Here is a 24,695-nt window from a genome sequence, read left to right as displayed (position 1 = left end):
TTTTTTTAGAAGTATATGATACATTTTGCATGTTACTTTTTAAATTGTCTTGCTTATCATACTTCTTTTTGAAGATCCTCCTATTTTCTTATGTGCATTTAAAAATGTTTCACTGACCATCTTTTTCTTTTTGGCATTACTATTGCTATTCCCCTTCAAGTCTTCTTCCCACCATTAAATATTAAGAGATAGAAAGATGAAAAAAACCTTTATAAAGAAGGTCAAGTCAAAGAAATATGCATAGTAGCCATGTCCATGTGTCTCTGGACCTTGTGCCCATTACCTCTCTATCAGGAGATGGTTAACCTGTTTGAAGAACTAAATTCTTAACGTGAAATTATTAAAGTTGGTGCTTCTAAAAGCTTAGGTTTCCTTTAAGAAGGTGGATGCATGACCTCCATTAGTCCTTTCCTATCATCTTCCAGACACAGCGGAGCCAACAGCTAAGTAGAAATGGCTCTGATTAATAATTCAAAGCATCATCACAAAAGCTCTCTCAGTACATCAAGCAACTGAAAGCATCAGACTGAACCTTGAGAGAGATGTTGAGATTAAAGAAATAGAACTGAGTCAACTGCCATGGGGTGATCATTGAAATTAGCAGAATAGATGGAATTGCCCAGAGAGAGTATCAATAGAGAAGAAACCTCAGGGCTAAGCCTTAGGGAACAAGAATTTCTTAGGAGCAGAGGGATTACAAACCAGCAAAGGAGAAAAATAAAGAAAACTCTATAGGATATGTAAGAGTACTAGGCAATCTGTCATCTACCCAGATGGGTCAGAAGACAGAAGATTTCACGAATATCTCACTTTATCCTGCAAAGCCTGGTGGCACAGTGAATAGAGTTCTGAACCTGGAGTCAGAAAGACCTGAGTTCAAATCTAGCCTTAAACATTTACTAGCTGTGTGAGCTGAGGCAAGTCACTTTAACTTCCATTTGCCTCAGTTTCCTTAATTGTAAAATGTGATAATAGTATCATCTACATCCCAGGGTTGATGTGAGGATCAAATTAGATATTTGTTAAGTATCTAGCACATAGTAGTCACTATATAAATAGTAGTTATTATTGGGCAAGTAGGTGGCACAGAGGATAGAGCACAGGGCTTGGAATCAGGAAGAGTCATTTTCCTGAGTTCAAATCTAGCCTCAGACATGTACTACCTGTGTGACCCTGGGCAAGTCACTTAACTCTGTTTGCCTCAATTTCTTTATCTGTAAAATGAGCTGAAGAAGGAAATGGCAAACCACTCCATTATCTTTGCCAAGAAAACCCCAAATGGGGTCACAAAGAGTCAGACACAACTAGTTGACTAAACAACCAAAAGTCACTTAGTGATGCTTGTCCCTCCATTTCAGCTCCCAGGAGCTCAACATATTAAATGCTAATAACAGTGAGGATACTCAACTGACTTTGGTCCTACTGCAGTTCAGAACCTCTGAGCTCAAGCAATCCACAAAATCCATCCTTCACAGTAACGGGAATTATAGGCATATCCCACCACACCTGACCCCATTTTAATCTAGAACTGAGGGGTGGACATGGGCTTCAATAATAAAGGCATTTGGGGCACCTAGATAGCACAGTGGATAAAGCACCAGCCCTGGATTCAGGAGTACCTGAGTTCAAATCCGACCTCAGACACTTGACACTTACTAGCTGTGTGACCCTGGGCAAGTCACTTAACCCCCACTGCCCTGCAAAAAAAAAAAAAAAAAGAATAAAGGAATTTTCTTCCTCAGTTATCAACAAAGCTGGATGAAAGTTTGGATATAATTATAACTATAATTTTTGGTATAAGCATTTACACTGGTGAAACTGGTGAGCACAAAAATCTGGGTTTATTGTTTTGTTGATTGCCTCTATACTTAAGAAAGTGATTGAGAAAATGTTAATGGTGACAATTAAAGTCAACCCCCTGCCTGCTGTGTGTATTGTGTGTTTTTTCCCCAGAGACCTAGTTTTTCAACATTCACCAGCACATCTCTGTAACTAAGATTCTATAGGTGGGGGGCAGCTAGGTGGTGCAGTGGATAGAGCACCGGCCCTGGATTCAGGAGTACCTGAGTTCAAATCCGGCCTCAGACACTTGACACTTACTAGCTGTGTGACCCTGGGCAAGTCACTTAACCCCCACTGCCCCGCAAAAAAAAAAAAAAAAGATTCTATAAGTGTAAGATTTTATATGACATAACTCTGGCATGGGAGGAGATATAAGGAATGGAAACAAAGGAACTATAAAATCAATAATTCATTGCCTGCTCATAACTTACCTAATTTATATGCAGTCTACCTCAAGTTCCCCTGTAAAAATTTCCTCTTAAAGTAGTTTGTGTAGCTGAATTGGTGGACAAGTTCATGTTCTACTTCAGTAGAAACAGTGGGGATGATTGTAAGAAACAACCTATATTCATACCATTTAGAAGCGAAACAGACAAAAATTAATTAGTTCTCCCATCACCTCCATTTTACAGATGAGGAAACTGAAGCCCAGAGAAGTTAGATGATGTGTGCAAGGATACTCAGCTTGCAAGGGGCAGGGCTAGGGTCCTCTGTCTCCAAAGCTAGTACTTGGCATTGAACTCACACTGCCCCTTTGTATAATAATAGTAAGCCCTTAAAACAATACCTACACCCAGTGCTGCAGTCTATTGAATCCAGCTGTTCTTTCTGGGAAAAGACCTTGTAAAACTCAACACTGTCCAAGCTTATCAACATAAGTCCATTGATAATGCTAGGGCAAACACCTAGACTATCACAACTTTGGTTCAGAAGTTCTGTTTTCCTTGAAATTTTCCAAAGTTTCATGGAGACTCTGTTTTATCTAATTCCAAATATAGGATAAAAGATTTCAATGATCAGGGATAAACTCACTTGAAGAAATTTGTTTTGTTTTCATATACTAGATAACTAAGTTTTAAAAAATGAGAAATAAGTTAAAAATTCTATCATCTTCTTAGGGTTCTATATCAAACCTAACAATGATAACTATAAACAGAATAAACTATCTAATAAAAGGGAAAAGTTGTGATATTTCAGTGTAAGGGGGATGTATACCCCAGTGAGTCTTCAGTGAAAGCTGAAGATCAAAAGACACCTTTAGGTGCAAAGTATATTCCCCAGCCTAGAAAAGGTGGGAGATTTGAATACCTTAATTGTATATGAAGAGGCCAGAAAGGTAGTGAAAATGCTTCCAGACCACAGGCTTCATTACCACATAGCTATTCATCTACATAAAATTTCCAAAGAAATATGGGAAGTAAAAATTACTGAACTAAAACTAATTATCCTAAGGGAACATGGTGTAGCAAGGGGCTTTCAAGAGAGAAAAAAATTTCCAAAGTAGAGGCAATACTTCTCCTATCTCCTGTCAAAAGATGGAAAACAACCTCAGAGCTGAGTCTCTGAAGGAGTCAAAGATGTTCCTGTTGATTATTTTTTTTTTTAATTTTTAGGGCAATGAGGTTTAAGTGACTTACCCAGGGTCACACAGCTAGTAAGTGTCAAGTGTCTGAGGCCAGATTTGAACTCAGGTCCTCCTGAATCCAGGACCGGTGCTCTATCCACTGCACCCCTAGCTAAGCATTGTTGTCCTAGCTGAAAGGGCCTTGCAGCACTCCTCCTCCACCAAGCCAATGGCATAAGATGGGGAAAAATTCCAGCCTCCTAAGAGTTAGTTCTGAAGACTAGCAAAAAGACCCATTCAGCAGAGTTATACTCTACGAAGAGTTCAGCAACCAAGCAATTTGCCTGGAGCACCCTGCGGCAGAACAGACTGCCCTGTCCACTCTGACAGCAGCTGCCAGCCCAGCCCCAGGAGCCTGGAGCTGTCCAGAGGGAGAGTATTCTGCCCAGCCCCATCCTGTAGCCCTAGAGCCTGGTGAGGATCCAGAATAGTTACTAAGTGACTGGCTCAAACCAGTCTAGATTGGCCCATTCAGTTGAAATACCACCTCCTGGGCAGCTAGGTGGCACAGTGGATAGAGCACCAGCCCTGGATTCAGGAGAACCTGAGTTCAAATCTGACCTCAGACACTTAACATTTACTAGCTGTGTGACCCTGGGCAAGTCACTTAACCCCTGTTGCCCCACAAATAAAAAAAAAAAAAAGGGAAATACCACCTCCTAGGAGGAGTAGGTCTACCAGAGCTACCAAATCCAACAGAGACGCTGTACCCTGCAAAAAAGGCAACTGAACAACAGAGCAAATTATAGTGAACTTGGTGAGGACCCTCTGAAGAAAGGACTTCAAGGCCTGGCAATTGACCCCAAGGACAGTTTTGGAACTGTGAGTTGCCTTGGCCACATGTGTTTCCTATGCATTTAACTCACTACTACCACCATTGTACTTTAACTCCATGCCCACTCTTTCCCCCTTCTAGATGCTGTATACGTTTTTGGGAAAGTCTATCAATGGTTTGAGGAGAATTATTTGTAAATACCATTCTTGCTATAATATTTGAGTAAATGCCTTTTCTAAAGAACTGGGTCTATTGGCTAATTGCTAAGGGGAAGCACACCAGTGGTAGCTTATGAGCTAGTATTTAGGAGGATGGACATCCATAGCGTTACCTCTAGAATCCTGGGAATAGTAACATCCATCCCTATGGGGATTCAACCAGCCAATGGTGGTATGTGTTGGGTGAGTAATTCTAGACAGGGCATTACATTTATTTAATTTTTTGTAATAAACTTTTTTTATTTATAGTTTCGGGTTCCAATTTTTATATCTCCTTCCCTCCCCTCCCTCTTTCCTGAGGCAACAAAAAATCAGATATGGATTCTACATGTATTATTATGTAAACATTATCATATTTGTCATTTTGTACAAGCAAAAAAATGAAAGAAAGTGAAAAATAGCATGCTTCACTTTGTTCCAACAATGTCAGTTCTATCTTTGGAGGTGGGTAGTATTTCATCAATAGTCTCTTGGGATTGTTTTGAATCATTGTATTGCTGAGAATAGTCAAGTCATTCACAGTTCTTCATCAAACAATATTGCTGTCTCTGTGCACAATGTTCTCTTGGTTCTGATCACTTTACAATATATCATTTCCTACATGTCTTTCCAGGTCTTTCTGAAGTCATCCTGCTTGTCATTTCTTATAGAACAATAATATTCCATCACCATCAAATATCACAGTCTGTTTAGCCATTCCCCAATTGATGGGCATTCCTTTGATTTCCAATTCTTAGCCACCACAAAAATAGCTGCTATAAATATTTTTGTACAAATAGGTCTTTTTCTCTTTTGGGGGATATTTTTGGGATATAAACCTAGCAGTGGTATTGCCGGATCAAAGGGTATGCACAGTTTTATAGCCCTTTGGGCATAATTCTAAATTGCTCTCCAGAATGGTTAGATTTTTTCACAACTCCACCAACAGTGGATTGCCATCCCAGCTTTCCCATATCCCCTCCAACATCCAATATTTTCTGTTTTTGTTATATTTGCCACTCTGATAGGTATGAGGTGACACTTCTGAGTTGTTTTAATTTCTGTTTCTCTGTTCAATAATGATCTAGAGTATTTTTTTCATATGCTTATAGATAGCTTTGATTTCTTTGTTTGAAAACTGCCTGTTCATATCTTTTGACTATTTATCAATTGGGGAATGATTTATAAAAGTACAAGTTATTCCCCATTTGATAAATGGCCAAAGGGCATTACATTTAAATAAAAATGAGAATATTATATTAAACTGTTTAAAGAAACATTCTTAGTGTGGAAATATTAAATTAAAATATATTAAATAAATATTAAAATTGATATTATTAAATAAAATATAAATAAATGATTAAATAATAAATGAATATTAAATAAATAATCAAAATAAGAGAACGATCTAAAATTTACTGGCAATTCAGAAAAATCCATAGTGACACTAGTGATACTGGAAAAGTTGAATTCAAGTCAGAAAAATATTAAAAGAGATAAATAAGGGATTATTATTAAAAATAAAAGAGATAAGTAAGGGATTATTAGGATAAAAGTGTCTGTTAAAATGAGAGTACATAAATACATGTGTAATAATTTAAGTATGATGAACAAACGAAAATCATATAAGAAGAAAAACAAATCAAAAACAGCAGGAGATGATAGCACCTCACTATCAGAATATGATAAATTCAACAAAAAGATAAATAAGAAAGAAATAGAGAACTAAATAGTGTTAAACTAGATCTAATAGCAAAATGGAGACAACTTAAAAACAGGTAGGGAAAAATGTTTATAGTAAACACATCACATAAAGGTCTAACAAAAAGAACTTCATAGCTATAAAATTAAGAGAGCAGGTTGGAGAAAGGGAGCCAACTCAGATCCATCCATGTAAGAGGTGTAAGATGCTATAATGTGGGTAGACACTTCATGTACCATACAGGCATTACATTTAGAAGGGAGAAAACAACAACAAAGCTAAAGGAACTTCAAAGAGACTTGAAAGGAATGCCAAGTAAAATACATTTTTGGATATTTATTGTCTGTTAATTACTTTGGTTCTGCAGCAGCTAAGCAGTGCTGAGGATAGAGTGGTGGGCCTGGAGTCAGGAATACTGATCTTCCTGAATTCAAATCCAGCCTCAGACATTTACTAGCTGTGTGACTCTGGGCAAATCACTTAACCCTGTTTGCCTTGGTTTCTTCATCTGTAAAATTATCCAGAGAAGGAAATTTTTAAAAACCACTCCAGTATCTCTGCCAAGAGATCATCACCCAAATGGAGTTATGAAGTCAGGCATGACTGTAACTTCTTAACAACTGCAACAACAATTACTTTGGTTCTACAGTATAAATACAAAAAATTTTATGCAAAATGTTATTCTTTGTTATGGATGTTTATTTGTTACTCTTTTTTTGGTTTTAAAGTTTAAAATTAAAAATAATTTAAGATAAAGTATATATAATCCATGACACAAAACCTTAGAGTTGGGAGTGTCTTCAGAGGTATTTTCATCAACTGAATACCTAATAGAAATTTACAATACCACTGATAAATCACCAATTCTATTCTTGAGAGTGTCCAAGTATAAAGAATTCACAATCTCCTGAGGTGGCTCATTTTGCTTTTGAACAGCTCTAAGAAAATTGGTCTCTATAATTTTCACCCATTCTAGTTTTGTCCTTGGGAATCGATCAGAACAAGTTTAAATCCTCTTGTATATAACATCAGTTCCTATTTTGAAGACGCCTACCAAGTCATCCCTAAGTCTTTACTTTTCCAGTCTAAACATCCGCAGTTCTTTCAACCCATTTTCAGAGAGCACAGTCTCCACTCCTCTCACCATCTTGGTTACCCTCTGTGGTAGGAACAGGATGTACTAAGGCCTTGACTTGTAGTTTGGGTTAATGTTTCCCTAACAGGCACGGAAAGCACCAAGACATCTAATTGGTCCAAAGGGCTAAGGCTTGAGCTGTGTATGCAGCTTCTCAGACTCCTAGAGTATACAAAATCCAGACCAAGAAGTGTCAGTGCCTCTCAGACTTAGCAGATGTCCCACTTCTGTGAGTTAACACATATCCATCTGATTCATCACAGATACTGGCCAGACATGCTTCCATATGGAAACTAAGTGGGAAGACAGTATATTTACATCAACCTGAGCCATCTCTGTGTTCTTGTGGCACTGTATCCTTTACATGCTACCATAAAATAAACTTATTTCTATTAAATGTTGCATGGTCCCATTTTATTCAAATCCTCAGCCCAAATCATCTTGCAGGTCTTAGACACCCAGTGCTGATCACCGCATTTCAGAAGTTGTCTGACCAGGGCAGGCAGAGTACAAGTTAAAAACAACTTTCTCATTCTGGATACTACTTCTATTGGTGCAGTCTGAGATGGCATTAGCTATGGTGACTAGTTTTTGGCTCAAATTGAGCTTAAAAGCTATGAGGAGGGGCAGCTAGGTGGCGCAGTGGATAGAGCACCGGCCCTGGAGTCAGGAGTACCTGAGTTCCAATCCGGCCTCACACACTTAACACTTAATAGCTGTGTGACCCTGGGCAAGTCACTTAACCCCAATTGCCTCACTAAAAAAAAAAAAAAGCTATGAGGAGATCCAGATCTTTCTCTTTCCTTGTTTATTTTAAATTTTCTTTTTCATTATGAACTTGTTACCAAACACAAACATTTCAATATATTGTTATGGGGTTAGGACTATTAAAGTTTAAACTGGCCAGCTAAACTAAAGGACACGGGTCTGGGGTAATTCTCCTTGAGAAGCTAAACCAAAGGACAGACACACCTAAAGAAGCAAAGGAGATAAGTGGTGCCCACTTGGGACTGAGATAACTCCAGGACCACCACCCTTCATTCCAGTCTCCCCCACCCCAGCCCTCACCTGACTTCTCCCAACCCACCTCCCAATAAGGGACATTCCACTCTCAGGTGATCACCCCCATCTACCACATGTTATGGGCCCATAGCACCCCAGAAGTTCTCTGGGGCACATCAAAGAACCTTCTCCTTGAGAAACTAAACCAAAGGACAGACACGCCTAGAGAGATAAGTGGAACCAGATTGGACTGAGCTAGCTTCGGGACCCCCACCCTTCATTCTAGTCTCCCTCAACCCTGGGGTTGTTTGGGACAAACTGCTTCAGTTTATCCAAATAACTCGAGGAGACCACCAAGTCAAGCAGAGACAGATTTATTACATCCTCATGAGGACAGGCAAAACCCAATTACACATTGAAGTCTTGCAAAGATAATGCCCAATCCTCTAGGTTTTTATAGTAATCTTGAAAAGGACTGTCCCCACGTACACCTAGGGTGGATGAGCTCACAATCTAACATCCAATCCTGTCTCATCCAAGGTGCGTGTTCAGCTCGTGATCAATGTATGGAGACATGCATACGTGTTCCAGGAGCAAGGGGGAAAAGGGGAGGGGGAACAAGGTCAAACCAAAGGAAAAGGAAACAGGGGAGTGACAGTCAGATATTTCAAATCTCACAGTTCCCACTGACTCCCCTCTCCAGGCCCCTGTCTCTAAAGATAAGGATGACAGGGTTAAAATTTATCTTTGGCTATGTTGGGAAGTCAAAGAAATAATTGGCAATAAAACTTAAAGGAGACAGTGAGAATTTGACAAGCAATAAACTTCTAAACTAACTATATTGGGTCAGGGCTGGGTACCTTCCAGACCCCATCCTCAGAGTTTAATCTGACTCAAATCCATAATCATATCATACAGGGTGATAAAATTAGGTGTGGCTGCTTCCTTTGTGTCCTGAGGAGATGGCTTGTGAGAGGTCTGCAGCCACCCCTCACCCAACTCCTCCAGCCACCATCAGTGGGGGATGGTCCTCCCTCACTAAGGGAACTTTCCACAGTCAGATGGTCACCCTCATCAGTCCTCTATAAAAGTACCTGCCTGTCTCCTGCTCGAGGAGATTGGTATCTCAGAGCCATGCCTCTGTGCCATGCCTTCTCCCCATGAGAAGTCTAAGGATTTCTTTCATGGTTTCCCTTCCCTTCCCCCTCCCTTCCCTTGCCTGTAAATAAACTACCATCTTATTCTAATTGCTTTTGTATGCAAGAGGGTGTAATTCTTTTTTTTTTTTTTTTGGTGAGGCAATTAGAGTTAAGTGACTTGCCTAGGGTCACACACCTAGTAAGTGTTAAGTGCCTGAGGCCAAATTTGAACTCAGGTCCTCCTGAATCCAGGGCCAGTACTCTATCCACTGAGCCCTATGAGTGTAATTCTTTAAAGAGGAATTCTTAAGGACTCCAAACCCCTAACCCCTTTCCCAAACCCCCAAACCCCTACCTCTATGCCCCACATTGGGCGCCAAAAATATCATGGGGAAAATGGGGTATGGGGCTTGGGGTAGGATTTAGGGGTAGGGGTTTGGGGTCCTTAGGAATTCCTCTTTAAAGAATTACACCCTCTTGCACACAAAAGCAGTTAGAATAGTTTATTTCAGGGCTGAGGAAGGGAAGGGAAACCATGAAAGAAGTCCTTGGACTTCTCATGGGGAGAAGGCACGGCACAGAGAGTGGCTCTGAGATACCTATCTCCTCAAGCAGGAGACAGACAGGTACTTTTATAGAGGACTGATGGGGGTGACCATCCGACTGTGGAAAAGTTCCCTTAGTGAAGGAGGACCATCCCCCACTGGTGGTAGCTGGAGGAGTTGGATGAGGGGTGGCTGCAGATCTCTCAGGAGCCATCTCCAGGCCGAAGCCACACCTAATCTTATTGCCCCAGGGTTGAGGGAGACTAGAATGAAGCTAGCTCAGTCCAATCTGGTTCCACTTATCTCTTTAGGTGTGTCTGTCCTTTGGTTTAGTTTCTTTGATGTGCCCTGGGCTCATAACACATCTATAAAAGCTGTGGCCTTTCTCCTATTCAGGGAGATAGGTATCTCAGAGAAGCATCTCTGTGTCATCTCCCCTCAAGATTCCTCTCAAGTTTTCCTTTCTCTTAAACTTAAATAAAAGATTATTTTATTCTCATTGGATTCATGTGGGAGAAGGTGTAATTCTCTAAAGAGGAATACCTAAGGACCCACACCAATATCCTCATGACAATACAGAGAACAAAATCTTTTTATACAAACTATTGTTTGTTTCCTCTATGTTGATTTGTACAATTGTTTTTTTTTTTCTTTTGCGGGGCAATGAGGGTTAAGTGACTTGCCCAAGGTCATACAGCTAGTAAGTGTCAAGTGTCCGAGGCCAGATTTGAACTCAGGACCTCCTGAATCCAGGGCCGGTGCTTTATCCACTGTGCCACCTAGCTTCCCCTACAATTGATTTTTAAACCCCAAACGTTGGATTTTAATATCTATCCTTATTAAATTTTATCCATCAGAAATATGGTAGAATAGGAGCTAGGCGACACAGTGGATAGAGCACTGTTCTAGAGTCAGAAAAATCTGATTTCAAATTCAGCCTTAGACACTTATTAGCTGTGTGAGCCTGGGCAAATCACTTAAACTCTGCCTCAGTTTCCTCATTTATAAAAGGGGGTCAACAATAGTACCTACTTCCCAGGGTTGTTGTGAGGCTAAAAGAGATAATATTTATAAAAGTGCCTAGAATATAAACATTGAAATGAGACATGTTGATTCTCCCTTTTTTCAGACAGGTGGTATAGGAATTGATAAATCTCTACAACTAAGACTTGGATGATCCAAGTCATCCCCTCAAGACCTTCACTGTTATATAGAATTCTCATTGCAATATTCATCTTCTCATTAATTTTTAACCCATCAGATTTGATTACCACCCTCAGGAACACCTGCTTTTCCAAGGGCATATAAACTGTGGGCCTACCACCATGGAAGGTCTTTAGCATTTGAGAATGCCACTGACCTCTTTTATTAAAATGTTAACATTATTAATAAAATGACTAGTTACACAGAGATGATGTATCTTGAACTTTTTAAACAGAAAAAGACAGGTCTTTGTTTCCAGGATCAAATGAGATAACATTTATAAAGTGCTAAGCATAGTGCCAAGCACAGTGCCTGGAACATAGTGGGTACTACATAAATGCTAGTTATCATCATCATCATGGACAGACTCCTAGGCTTGGAATGAAAAAGACCTGGCATCAACTCCCACTTCTGACACTTGCCAGTTAAGTGGTCACTTAGCCAGTCACTCATTTTCTGTGCTTTTCTGGCAATTATTCAGGACTTAGCAACTAAATCATAGAGGATTATAACCGACGATAGTGGAAGAAATTCCCACAGGATCTCACAAGATCGTTGTATTGAAGAAATCATAGATCCTTTGCATAGCTGTATAATTTTAATCTTATTAGCATCAGAGGATCGTTTTGTTGTCCAATGTGTTAGCTATCCTGGATCTGTGTTATTTGTACATTTAACAAGCATACTACCAATGGCTCCATCCAAATCACTACTAAAAATGTGGAGTAGCACTGGGGCCGAGGACAGATTTCAGAATCATTCTGCTAAAGATTGACTCTAGGCTGACATTCATTGATTAATGATTACTTCTTGTGTGACTGGTCATTCAACCAATTAACTAGCCCAAAGCTTCTTAAACTGCAGGTCAGTGACCCCATGGGATCATGTGACTTGACATGGGGGTTAGGATGCATCAAGAAATTCAGAAACTATTAAAGTTTAGCTTGGCCAACTAGATAGCATGATGGACACACCTAAGAAGTAAGGGAAGACAAAATTCTATAGACCTGGGGTGGCACCAGGGGACAGAGGTAACTCCAAAAGTCTTTCCCATTCCCCTCTCATTCAACATTTCTCCACACCCAAAAAGGAACTTTCCATTGTCAGATAGTCACCCCATCTGTAAAAGCTTTGGCCTTTCTTCCAGTAAGGAAGAAAAAGATGTTTCTAAGCCATCTCCTCCCCTTGAGGCAAAGTCTTTGACTTCCCTCTCGGTCACTTTCTCTAATGCCCAAATAAAAAACCATTTTATTCTAATTGGATTATATGCCAGAGTTGTAATTCTTTACAGAGGAATACCTAAGAACCCCCACCACCTATTTTCCCTGTGACAGACTGAATGTGAAGGTCATGAAAAACTTGGCAGTAAATGTTTGATTTTTATACCTATATACCCAGAGTCACATAAAAATTTCTCAGGCAAAAAGGGGTCAGTAGTGGAAAAACTTTTAAAAACCCTGATCTAATCTACATCTTGTCCCCAAAAGACTCAAATGTCTTTCTGAAACCCAGATATACTCTATCTGGCATTGTACTGATCTTCCAGTCCCTGAAAATAAAGGAAATGATGCTGCCATGACTGATAGTTGAGGAATCCAGGATGACTTGTGTGTGTGTGTGTGTGTGTGTGTGTGTGTGTGTGAGCCAACTGAGGTTAAGTGACTTGTCCAGGTCACACAGCTAGTAAGTGTCAAGTGTCTGAGGCCAGATTTGAACTCAGGTCCTCCTGACTCCAGGGCTGGTGCTCTATCCACTGCCACCTAGTTACCCCCAGGATGACTCTTAATGATCACCATTTCCCTTTCTGAATGCTCAAGAACCATCCCCTTTATTGAAGTCAAGATCACTAGTCAAAAATTTGAAAACATTTGCCAATCTCCAGTCCCATTTAACCTTTCCCATTTGCCATGATTTTTCAGAGATCACCTGTAAGAGCTAGACAATCACATCCATCAGTTATTTATCCCCTCATATCTTATCCTTTTCCTTACTGTAGCAAAAAATAAAGAGAATAAATGATGCCCTTGCCAAGAAAGACTGAAGTTTAGTATTCAAATTAGTTCTTCCCTCTTCAAGCATATATTTTGGACATGGGACTTGGTCCCTAGAATATTAGTACTTACAACCTTAAGATCGATGGGCTCAGGAGCCTTGGGATCAGTAGTTTTGACAACCTTAAGGTTGGTGGACCAGGATGTTTGGTCGCAACTTTGGGATCAATGCATTTGATGGTGGTCTTGAGTCTGGTACATCTAGGTCCAGTTTGGGGGCCTACAGTTTTGTTGATCTTATGTCCAAGTCTTGGGGACCCTTTGTGCTGAAGGTTTTGATGGCCTCTTCCTGGGTGTTGATAGCTATGGTGTTATTGTTCTACATTTTCTTCTGCTGTTTATTGTTATTCTTCTTAGGAAAGCTTGTGTCTTCCTTGGAAACTTGGGGTTAATTCATTTTAGAGACTCCTGTTTCTGTGGCTGGGTTTCTTGATACCATTTCTGCAACACTTGCAGGACTGGCTGGGGGTGGCATGGTTTTTTGACTTAGTTATCTATGCTACTAAAGGCTGCAGGGCCTAGAGGAGATATACTGGATCTTTCAAAATCCCCAAATATAGCTCATTTGGGCCTGCTAACACAAAATCCTGAAGGGTTATCTTCTTATTCTTTTTTTTTTTTTTTTTTGTGAGGCAATTGGGGTTAAGTGACTTGCCCAGGGTCACACAGCTAGTGTCAAGTGTCTGAGATGGGATTTGAACTCAGGTCCTCCTGACTCCAGGGCCGGTGCTCTATCCACTACTCTGCCACCTAGCTGCCCCTTCTCTCTTCCTATTATACATTTCCCTAATGATATCTTTTACTCTTGTTCTTCAAAGTACCTCAGTTGTCACATGTGGCAGCCTGCTCACTCTCACCATGAGCCCTCTCTCCAATGTCCTTTGCATGATATTTATTCATTTTCAATTCTTCAGGGACTGTGGTGCCATATTTAGCAATCATACAACAACAATAATATTGACATTTCGAAAAGAAGAATCTTTATTTCCAGGATCAAATGAGATAATATTCACAAAGTGCTTAACACTGTGCCTGGCATGTAGTAGGCATTTAATAAATTTATCTTTCAAGGAATCTCGAATATATTTGCTGTATGAATGAGAGGCACTGTTAAAAAGAAAGAATTCAAGGAAGCGTTCTGCTCCACCCAATCAAATGTCTTTTCAAAATCAACAAACAAGCACAATAGGATCTTGTATTGTAATTTCAGCCAACTGTGACATGGTAAAGACATGGTTCACTGCAGAATATCACTTGAAAAAGTCTGCCTGTTCCCTACAAATATGCTCATTAAAGATATCCTCAATGCATATGCTGATGATTCTCATGAAGATTTTGTATAGATGTCAGCACAGATTTCTTCTGTGGTTGTTGTTCAGTTATTTCAGTCACGTCCAGCTCTTTGTGACTCCATTTGGGGTTTTCTTGGCAGAGATCCTGGAGGGGTTTGCCATTTCCTTCTCCAGCTCATTTTGCAGATGAGGAAATTAAGGTAAAAAGAATTAAGTGACTTACCCAGGTAAGTATCTGAGGCCAGAGTTGAACTCATGAAGATAAGTCTTCTTGATTCCAAGCCCAGTGCTCTATACACTATGCCACCAAATTTTCTGTTACATTGGGGCATATTGACAAAATCAACTCAATCATCTCCTTCCTTTGCCCCTACAAGGAATACTTGCATTCTTTCATTTAGCTGAAACTTTTTTTTCTTCTCATTCATGTAGAGCAAGAATGTTAAAATAGGTATGGTTCAGCTCCTCTATCAGTATACCTACCAGTTTGTCACTGGAAAAGGATCACACATTTGGAGAACCAAATCATGTTACATTTCATAGACCATCTAAAAACTATGCAACTCAGCACTGTCTGCCCACCTTTCTGCCCCTCTGTCACTATTAGTACAGAAACAGAAAGGGACTACATAGGATTGAGGACCACCTTGTATTTATTTTTGCTTTGTGGGTTGTCACAGCCAAAGAATTCTGGATGACCTGCTAGTAATAAGCCTATCCATATTTAGCTAGACTGGTCTTCAGAAGACAGATTTGGGCTGTTGCCAGGGGGTACACATGGTAGAAACTAGTAGAACTTGCTTTCTTCAGGCATAGACTTCTAGGCCTCAGAGTTATAGCCACACCACAATGAAGTATTGGTGTTAGAATGAGTTTTTTTTGGTTTGGGGGTTTTGGGGTTTTTTGGTGAGGCAATTGGGGTTAAGTGACTTGCCCAGGGTCACATAGCTAGTAAGTGTTAAGTGTCTGAGGCCAGATTTGAACTCGGGTCCTCCTGAATCCAGGGCTGGTGCTCTATCCACTGAGCCACCTAGCTGCCCCTTAGAATGTTTTTTGAATGTTATAGCTATAACCTCTAATTCTGTGGTTCTTTCCTCCTCCTCCTCCTCCTCCTCCTCCTCCTCCTCCTCCTCCTCCTCCTCCTCCTCCTTCTTCTTCTTCTTCTTCTTCTTCTTCTTCTTCTTCTTCTTCTTCTTCTTCTTCTTCTTCTTCTTCTTCTTCTTCCTCTTCCCCCTCTTCCTCCTCTTCCTTCAGAGGATCCAGATATGGCCTCTGTGGGAAGAGCCTCAAGTCTGTCACATAGCTGAATACATTCAATTTTTTCTCCTTCTTTCCTTTCTAGGATCATACATTTAGAACAAGAAGAGACTTTAGTCCAATTGAGGCTCAGAGATGTTACCAACTGAGATTCAGAGATGGATATGAGATTCGAATTCAAGCCTTCCTGACTCCAAGTCCAGTACTCTATCCACTATGCTACCAAGTAAGCGGCCCTTCCTTTTGTGTCTCTTCTTCTATCCTCCATCCTCATTACACAGATTGGAATTCTCTTCTTCCCATTTGGATTCTTCTTCTCTAGTTTCCCTTTGAAACATTTCCATTCTTTTAGAGAGGATATAGATCTACTCCAAAGCAAAGCAAGTAGGTCCAGCGTTCCTGGAGTCATTCATTTCCTATCACATCTTCCTACTACTCACCCAGGACAGGCACCACTTAGCCTTATAGGCTCTAGCCACACAAGGTCTGCTACAGAATCTTCTCTGAAGCTGCTAAAAGTCATCCTGAGCTGACCTGCATGGGAACCAACATACTTGGGGGCAATTTAAATTTTTAAAGGCCTTAGCTAAATTCCCAAGACTGCAAATGTAGAACAGTAAACATCCACAGAGCACAGAACAGGCAGTATTCCCTAACCAGAGGAGAATAAACACACACCCAAAAGTACATGCTGTATGAATACCTTTCTGTATGGGATTTTATTCTTCATATTAAATGGCATTGCTCCTTATGGTGTTATTACCCTGGTGAGCAGACATAGCTAAAAAGGTGAGGAGCTAATCCTTTGGTCTGGAATGGCACTCTGTCTGGGAAGCCTGGCTTTATTAGGACTTTTTCACTTCACAGGAATGATCAGTACCTGGTTGAAGGTCCCTGGAGCCTGCATGATTGCTACATACCAAGTTGGTCTAGCTGCAACTATTTCATTTTCATTCTGTTTGTGTCCAGTATTGAAAAACTCTCCCATTTCTCCTATAGGAGGAGACAGCCTGTCCCAAGTCAGTCATTTCTCCTTCTTGGGTTGAGGGGGAGAGGAGACTGTGACACCACAGACTTTCACCATCCATCCCCTCCTTGTATACAGCTGAATTTCCATCACTTGTGAATTTAAAATAAACAAATAAACAGGCAAATAAATAAGGCACAGGGCAGATGGTAGTAGACTTCAAATGAGCAATGGACATTTTTTAAAGTTCAGTACTGTACACCGCAAACCAGATTATGCATTCTTTGTATAACCAATGGCTCAGGTTCCCCCAACACTCTGGGCTCAGATAAAACGGATTCAATCCCGGGTTATGTCTCAGGCTAGTTTGCACTCACTTGAAGTTACTCCATCAAAAATCTTTTTTTTTTTTTTTTTGTGAAGCAGTTGGAGTTAAGTGACTTGCCCAGGGTCATACAGCTAGTAAGTGTCAAATGTCTGAAGTCAGATTTGAACTCAGGTCCTCCTGAATCCAGGGCCAGTGCTTTATTCACTGTGCCACCTAGCTGCCCCCTCCATCAAAAATTTAATAAATTAATAGCACAGCTTGTATCTAAGAGGTATTGAGGTATAGAAGATAGAGAACATACTTCATAATCAAGACAACTTGTGTTCAAATCCAGTCTCTGACACATTCTTGTTTGTGACCCCAGTCAATGAACTCAATGTTCTAGGTGACTCTCTAAGACCCAAAGTTTCATAGAAGTTTCTCATCTGTACCACCATACCACCAATGAAATCACGAGTCTAGACCGGAGCTTATGTGCAGGTTTTCCTCCAGAAAATTCAGAAACTGCCAAGTGCTTAAAGGAGGAAATGAACAGATAAAGAAAACCCCTATGTCACTCATCGACTTCACTGGCTTCCCCCAGGAAGGAACTGAACTCAGTTTCTACTGAAGCAGCTCTTGGACATTTAGGTAGCCTCTCTTTCCCACAATCATACATATCCCCTTATCACTAATAGTGCCACTCTATGCTTCAGATTCCCTGAATCTCCTGAATAAGCAATCCCCCTCCCTAATAGGGAATAGCAAAGTTCAGATCTCCCCAAACTTAACCTTCCATAAGAGGTGGGCAGGGGGAGCAGGGAGGGAGGGGCAGAGAGAGACAGAGAGAAAGAGAAACAGAGACAGAAAGAGATAGAGACAGGGAAGATAGAGGAGGGGGAGAGAGAGGAGAGGTGGGGGAAGACAGAGAGAAAGAGAGACAAAGACAGAGACACAGAGAAAGGACAGAGAGACAGAGAAAGAGACAGACACGAAGAGACAGAAAAAGAGAGAGACAGAGACAGAGAGAGATAGTTCATCTGATGGGTATCAATCAACCCGAGTCCCAGTCAGCCAGTCATATTGAAGGCACTCCATTTGTTGGAAAACAACCAGGCGTTCTTCATTCTCTAAGAAATGTATCTTTGGGTATGCCCATAACTTTCATAGTCAAGAGGCCCTCAGATGCCTCCAAAGAAGGGCTCAAACCCTGTCATCTCACCAAGTGAGGCCAATCAGCAGTCAATCACTCTCACTTGATTCAATCAGTCTAGATTAATCTCCAGATGGGTCTTTGAGTATCTGCTAAATCCCATGATTTCATCACATGAGGGAACTCAGAATGATACTCTTGTATACCTCCGGACTGGACCACAATCTGTTTTGTGAAGTTGAGTCCTGCTAAAGAGGAAGTTCACCACTATAGTGTTGAAGGAACAAATTCTTTGAAGTCTTCTGAAGACTATCCACTAAGCAAAGGGGGTGGGGGGAGCAGGGGTTTGGTCACAATCTGCAGCTGGAAAGTTAACTATCCATACCAATAGGATTATGTTTCTTTGAAGTGGAGTGAGTGCGTGTGAGGCAGAGTGGAGAAGTGGATGGAATATTGGCCTCAGAATTAGGAGGACCAAGGTTCAAGTGTTATCTCTACCACATACTGACTTTGTGACCCTGAACAAGTTATTGAACCTCTCTCAGTGACCATGGCAATTAACACTTTAAGATTATAAATTGCAGAGGTGGCTACTGCATTGGCAAAGGAAGTTCCTTACACCCATACTGATCAAATTATAGGATCAACAAAAAGGGGGGAAAAAGTCTCCGTGTCCCTTCATAAGACTTAAAACACCATGAAAACAAGAACTGTGATACCTAAACAATATAACTCACCTTGTACCTAGTTCAAATCCAGCCTCAGGGCCCTTACTAGTTATAAGACTGTAGGCTAGGGGCAGCTAGGTGGCGCAGTGGATAAAGCATCGACCCTGGATTCAGGAGGACCCGAGTTCAAATTTGACCTCAGACACTTGACACTTACTAGCTGTGTGACTCTGGGCAAGTCACTTAAGCCCCATTGCCCTGCAAAAACAAACAAACAAAAAGACTGTAGGCTAGTCACTTAACCTGCCTGACTCAACTGTAAAATGGGAATAATAATAGCACCTAAGACAAAAAAAAAGATAACAATAGCACCTACTACCTAGGCTATTGTGAGAATCAAATGAGATGATCATTGTAAAGCACTCAATATAGTGCCTGTCACATAATCGCTAATCAATAAGTGCTTATTCTTTTCTCTTTCCCTCTGCATGAAGCAGGCATTTCGTATTTGTTGAATGGAAAAGAACAGAAATCATCTTTTTGAAACAGGTCAAAGCAAAGCATAAGTCTGCATTCCACAAAATCCAAAGCACAGGGTTTGCCTTAATGATCGCAAATCCCATAGGATCAGAACAACAGTCTCCAAACTTCACAATGGCAAGCCAGCTCCCATCTACCCTGTCAGCTGCCCTTTTTATTTCCCACAACCAAATTAAAACAAAGTAGATTAAGTTCTTCCATTAGGATACTGCTGGCCATGCCATCCTAAGCATTAATCATAACATACAGGGTTTTAAAGAAACAACAGGGGTTGGACTGAAAATAAGAAGCTGGTGAGTTTGGCCCCAAATCTCCCACAGACACTACATGATCTTAGGCAAATTATTTTGCCTGGCATATAGTAGGTGCTTAATAAATGCTTTTTGGTTGATTATTTATTTTCCTTCCCTCAGTTGCCTCACAAGGTTCCACAGCCTCCCTTCACAAAGGTAAGAACATTGTGTTGGATCTGATCATCTGTCTTTCCTACAGACCACACATCACACCCCCTTATGAACTCCATGTTCCAGCCAAATTGCCTTACTGGTTATTCCTGTGCAGCATTTCCCATCTTGACTTTATGCTTTGACAAAGGCTGTTCCACTTATCTAGAATGCTCTCTTCTCAATGATGTCTCTTGAAACACCCTTAGTTCCCTTGAGGTTCAGGTCAAGGCCTACTTCCCATATGAGGTTTTTCCTGAGTGCCACTGTTAGTGCTTTCCCCCCAATCTCCACAAAAGTAGTTGGAATCTTCTTCCTTTGTATTTTGGATGTATCCAGAATAGAATTCCCCCGTAGGATGTGAGCTCTTTGAGGGTAGGGGACTGTTTTGTATTCCTCTGTATCCTCAATTCCTAACAGAATGCATGGCTAAAGTAGGTGATTAATAAATGTTTATTAAATTAATCAGTTAACAAAAGGATGAGTAAATGATAAAATCCAGTTAGTAGAGCTAAATGTAAAATACTACACTGGAGGGGGCAGCTAGGTGGCGCAGTGGATAAAGTACAGGCCCTGGATTCAGGAGGACCTGAGTTCAAATTTGAACTCAGACACTTGACACTTACTAGCTGTGTGACCCTAGGCAAGTCACTTAACCCTCATTGCCCCATAAAAACAAAACAAAACAATACTACACTGGAGTTCAAAAAAATCAATTTAATCATGTGTAACATGGGAGGTGGGGGAAGAAGTATGATTAATGAGCATTTCACCTAGTGACAATCTCTAGGTTCAATATAAGTCCACATCATAATATGGCAGGCAAAATACCTACCAGGAACATGGGCTGCTTTAAAAGACATATATAGGGGCAACTAGGTGGCACAGTAGATAAAACACCTGCCCTGGATTCAGGAGGACCTGAGTTCAAATCCAGCCTCAGACACTTGACACTTACTAGCTGTGTAACCCTAGGCAAGTACTTAACCCCAATCGTCTCACCAAAAACAAAACAAAAAAAACAAAAACAAAAAAAACAAAAACAAAAACAAAAACAAAAACAACCAAACAAAAGACATATATAATAGAGTCCTGAAGGAAGGAGCTGATCCTGCTGTATTCTGCCCTGGCAAGACCACACCTTGGTGTGTTTGATTCTGGGGAACCCAACTTTGAAAAGGAATTGATTAACTGGAGAAACTAACTGCCAAGAGGGTCATCAGGACAGTGTAGGGATCTGAGATCAAGCCAAATGAGAATCTGTTGAAGGAATTAGGGATGGTTAGCCTTGGTAAAGGGAACACTTAGGGAAGAGCTTAATGACTATCTTCAAGCATTTGCAAAATGGTCACGTGGAAGAGGGATTAGATTTGTTCTGCTTGGCTAAAGATGACAGAACTCAAAATAAGGTGTGGTAGCTACCAAGAAGCAAATTTAGTCAGAAAGGCAGTCCATCAACATCTATTATTCAGCACCTTCTAGGTGCTGGGAACTGTGCTAAGGGCTGCAGGTATGAAGGCAAAAAACAATTCCTGGTCTCAAGGAGCTCACAATCTAACAAGGAAGACAATGCAAACAGTTATGGACAGATCAGCCATCCAGGATAAATTGGGGGTAGTCTTAGAGAGAAGGCACTGAGATTTAGGCCTTCTAGAAGGGGAATCTTCCTAATCATGAGAGCTATCCAAAAATGGAGTAGGAGGCCTCATAAGACATCTGGTCTTCAAGAAAAGGCTGAGTGGCCATTTGCCAGGTATGATGTGGACACCTAGGTGGCACAGGAGATAAGAGTGCCAGATTTGGCATCAGGAAGACCTGGGTACCTCTGACACTAGCTATATGACCCTGGACAAGTCACTTAGCCTCTCTGTGTCTTAAGTAATGATTAGACCTTATCTATTCAGTCATAGGTGATTTGTGACCACTGTTGATTACAGGATTTCCCTATATAGATCATTCTTGCTCTAAATTTATATCACAAAAATTTGACTTTACATAAAAATTCTGAAAGAAATCTTCATCCTAAAAAAAAACCCAATTCTAAATTTGCTGTACAGTGTTGTGCTCTCTCTTTGTTCCTGCCTCTCAACTTCATGATTAGTGTGCCCCCCCCCCCAAAAAAAAACCTTAAAAAAAACAAGTGAAAGCAGAAAAAACACTGGGAGAGACCACTACTGCTGCCACTGACAGATTGAGGGCTTGGCCTGAGATCTCTGGCACCAAGAGAGGAGACCTTTGCTCCATCTATGCTGGAGTACCTCATGACTGTCCCTGGCCCCTCGAGAATCACCTGTCCTCTCCTATCTGTGTCTATGTCCAGCCCCCACATGGCTGGTCCCTGCCTGTGTATTCCTCCTACTGCTCTTGTGTCTCTGTCCTGGGCCCCCACATGTCCTTGAATCATGTGCCAATCCCCTACCCCTCGCTTCTGGGCAAATTAGCATTATATAAAAATCGATGAGGACTGGTCTATTTACCTAAAGGTAGAACTGTCTGTACTATCCTGTATCCTATAATAACACAATTGAGAGTGTGCATCTGAATGCTAAGCAGAAAAGGTTCTGTAAGTATAGTGCAGACTAAAAAAAAAATAAGGCAGTTTCCCAGATTTGAAAATTTTGGCTTTTAAGCAACAATTTAAAATGTTTTTAAATTTTTTTCCATTAACAAGTATTTATTTTCTCTCTTCCTTCCACCATAGAAAAGTGAAAGCCTTGTAACGAATATGCAAAGTCAAACAAAACAAATTGCTATATTGGCCATGGCCAAAAATGTGTGCTTCATTTTGCATCTTGAGTCTGTTGCCACCTCTGTCAGGAGGATTCTTTTGGAATCATGGTGTATTGATCAGTGTTCTTAAAAGTCTTGCCACAGGTCACCACGTTCATGAAATGGTGAAAATGTTAGCCTAGGATAGTATAGTACTACACTTGGATTCAGGATATATGGGTTCAAATCTTGCTTCAGACTTTTATTAGTTGAGGGATTAGAGGCAAGTCACTTAACTTTTCAGAGTTTCCTCATCTGTAAAATTAGGGCAGCTAGGTGTCAAAGTGGATAGAATGCTGGGCCTGGAGTCAGGAAGACCTGAGTTCAAATCTGGCCTCAGACTCTTGCTAGCTGTGTGACCCTGGGCAAGTCACTTTACCCTGTTTGCCTTAGTTTCCTCATCTGTAAAATGAGCTGGAGAAGGAAATGGTAAGCTACTCAGTATCTTTGCCAAGAAAACCCAAATGGGGTCATGGAGAGTGGGACACAACTGAACAGCAACAAAAATGCTAGCTATCATCATTGTCATAATTTTTATTATCTTAGGTGGGTTCAAAACCTGATTTATGCTTATTACCTATGTGGCCTTTAGGCTCCCTAGGCCTCAATTTCTTCATCTACAAAATGAGGGAGTCAGACTTAAGTGGCCTCTGAAGTCAGATCTGTATCTATGGTTCACTATACCATGTCCTCATCAGGTGTGCATGGTCACACCTGAGAGAAAATAAACCAAATGTGAGATGGGAGAGACAAGCACAATGCAATCATGGCTATTCTACATACAATTTTCTCTTTTCAGTACCTGTATTACATTCTCATTTGCCACAAGTCCAAGATCCATTTCTGTTCTGAGAGAATCAGATAATCCAGACAGCCAAAATCCTTTCCACTGGTCAGAAGAATGTACATCACGCTGGTCATAGGCCAGGGATGGCAGCTTTCAATGTCACTAGTACCTTTATGCCACCATCAGCAATCCAGCAGAACATTATTTACTGACCATCACAGGTCCCATGTGATCATGCAAAATAAATGATCTGCACAGACTTTACCCTCAGCTGGAGGAGCACAGTCACACACGTGAAAGAAAAGCCGTAATACATACTCGTTCATATTTACAGAACACTTGACCTTTTCTGACCTGCAGATCCACTGCCCAGCAGCAGGAAGCTGGGGGCTAACCCACTCCCCTCTCCACTAGAGGGCTCCTCACCTCTGAAGAGTTCAGTCCTGGAGGAGCCTGACCTAAAATAGGAGGTAAACAAGGGTCCCCTTTGTCATACTCAGGCTCTTCATGTTCCCCATCTCAACTCTATGGGGTAAGATAGCTTTAGAGTTTAGATGTGGGCTCATGTCTAGGGTCTCCAAAAAAGGCAAGAAGTAGAAATAGAGTGCCAGGCCTGAAGTCAGGAAGACTCATCTTAATGAGTTCAAATCTAGCCTTGGACACTTAATAGCTGGGTGACCCTGGGCAAGTCACTTAACCTCTGTTTACCTCAGTTTCCTAATATATAAAGTCAGGATAAAAATAGTACCTAATCCCAGGGTTGTTTGGGCAGCTATGTTGCACAGTGGATAGAGTGCTGGGTTTAGATTAAGGAAGATTTATCTTCCTAAATTCAAATCTGGCCTCAGGCCTTCTCTGATTTATCAGCCATGTGACCCTGGGCAAGTCATTTAACACTGCTTGCCCCAGTTTCCTCATCTGTAAAATGAGTTGGAGAAGGAAATGGCAAACCACTCTAGCATATAAATGTAAAATTTAAAAAAATAAAGGTATGGGATTTGAGCCCAGGTTCTCTAACTACAGCTTTAGCTGCTCTTTACTCTATACCACATTACCACACATGAAAGAGGTTGCAAATAAATACAAGCTAACTTAATATAAGCAAATATGTGTAGGGTGTTTGTATTGCCCTTGTAGGTTATGTACATGTCCTGGTGGATTTGTCTAAATGTGGCCCACTGGGAGGCTTAAATAGATATCTCAGAAATCTCACCAACCCCTCTCCAAAGAAGTCTTTGAATCTTGCTTGGGAGGGGAGTAGGAGAAGGGACCACCACGCTTCCCTGCCTCCTTGAGT

Source organism: Dromiciops gliroides, chromosome 1 (genome assembly GCF_019393635.1).
Source record: "Dromiciops gliroides isolate mDroGli1 chromosome 1, mDroGli1.pri, whole genome shotgun sequence".
Taxonomy (NCBI): Eukaryota; Metazoa; Chordata; class Mammalia; order Microbiotheria; family Microbiotheriidae; genus Dromiciops; species Dromiciops gliroides.
The sequence above is the reverse complement of the archived record's forward strand: the minus strand, read 5'-3'. Positions refer to the sequence as shown.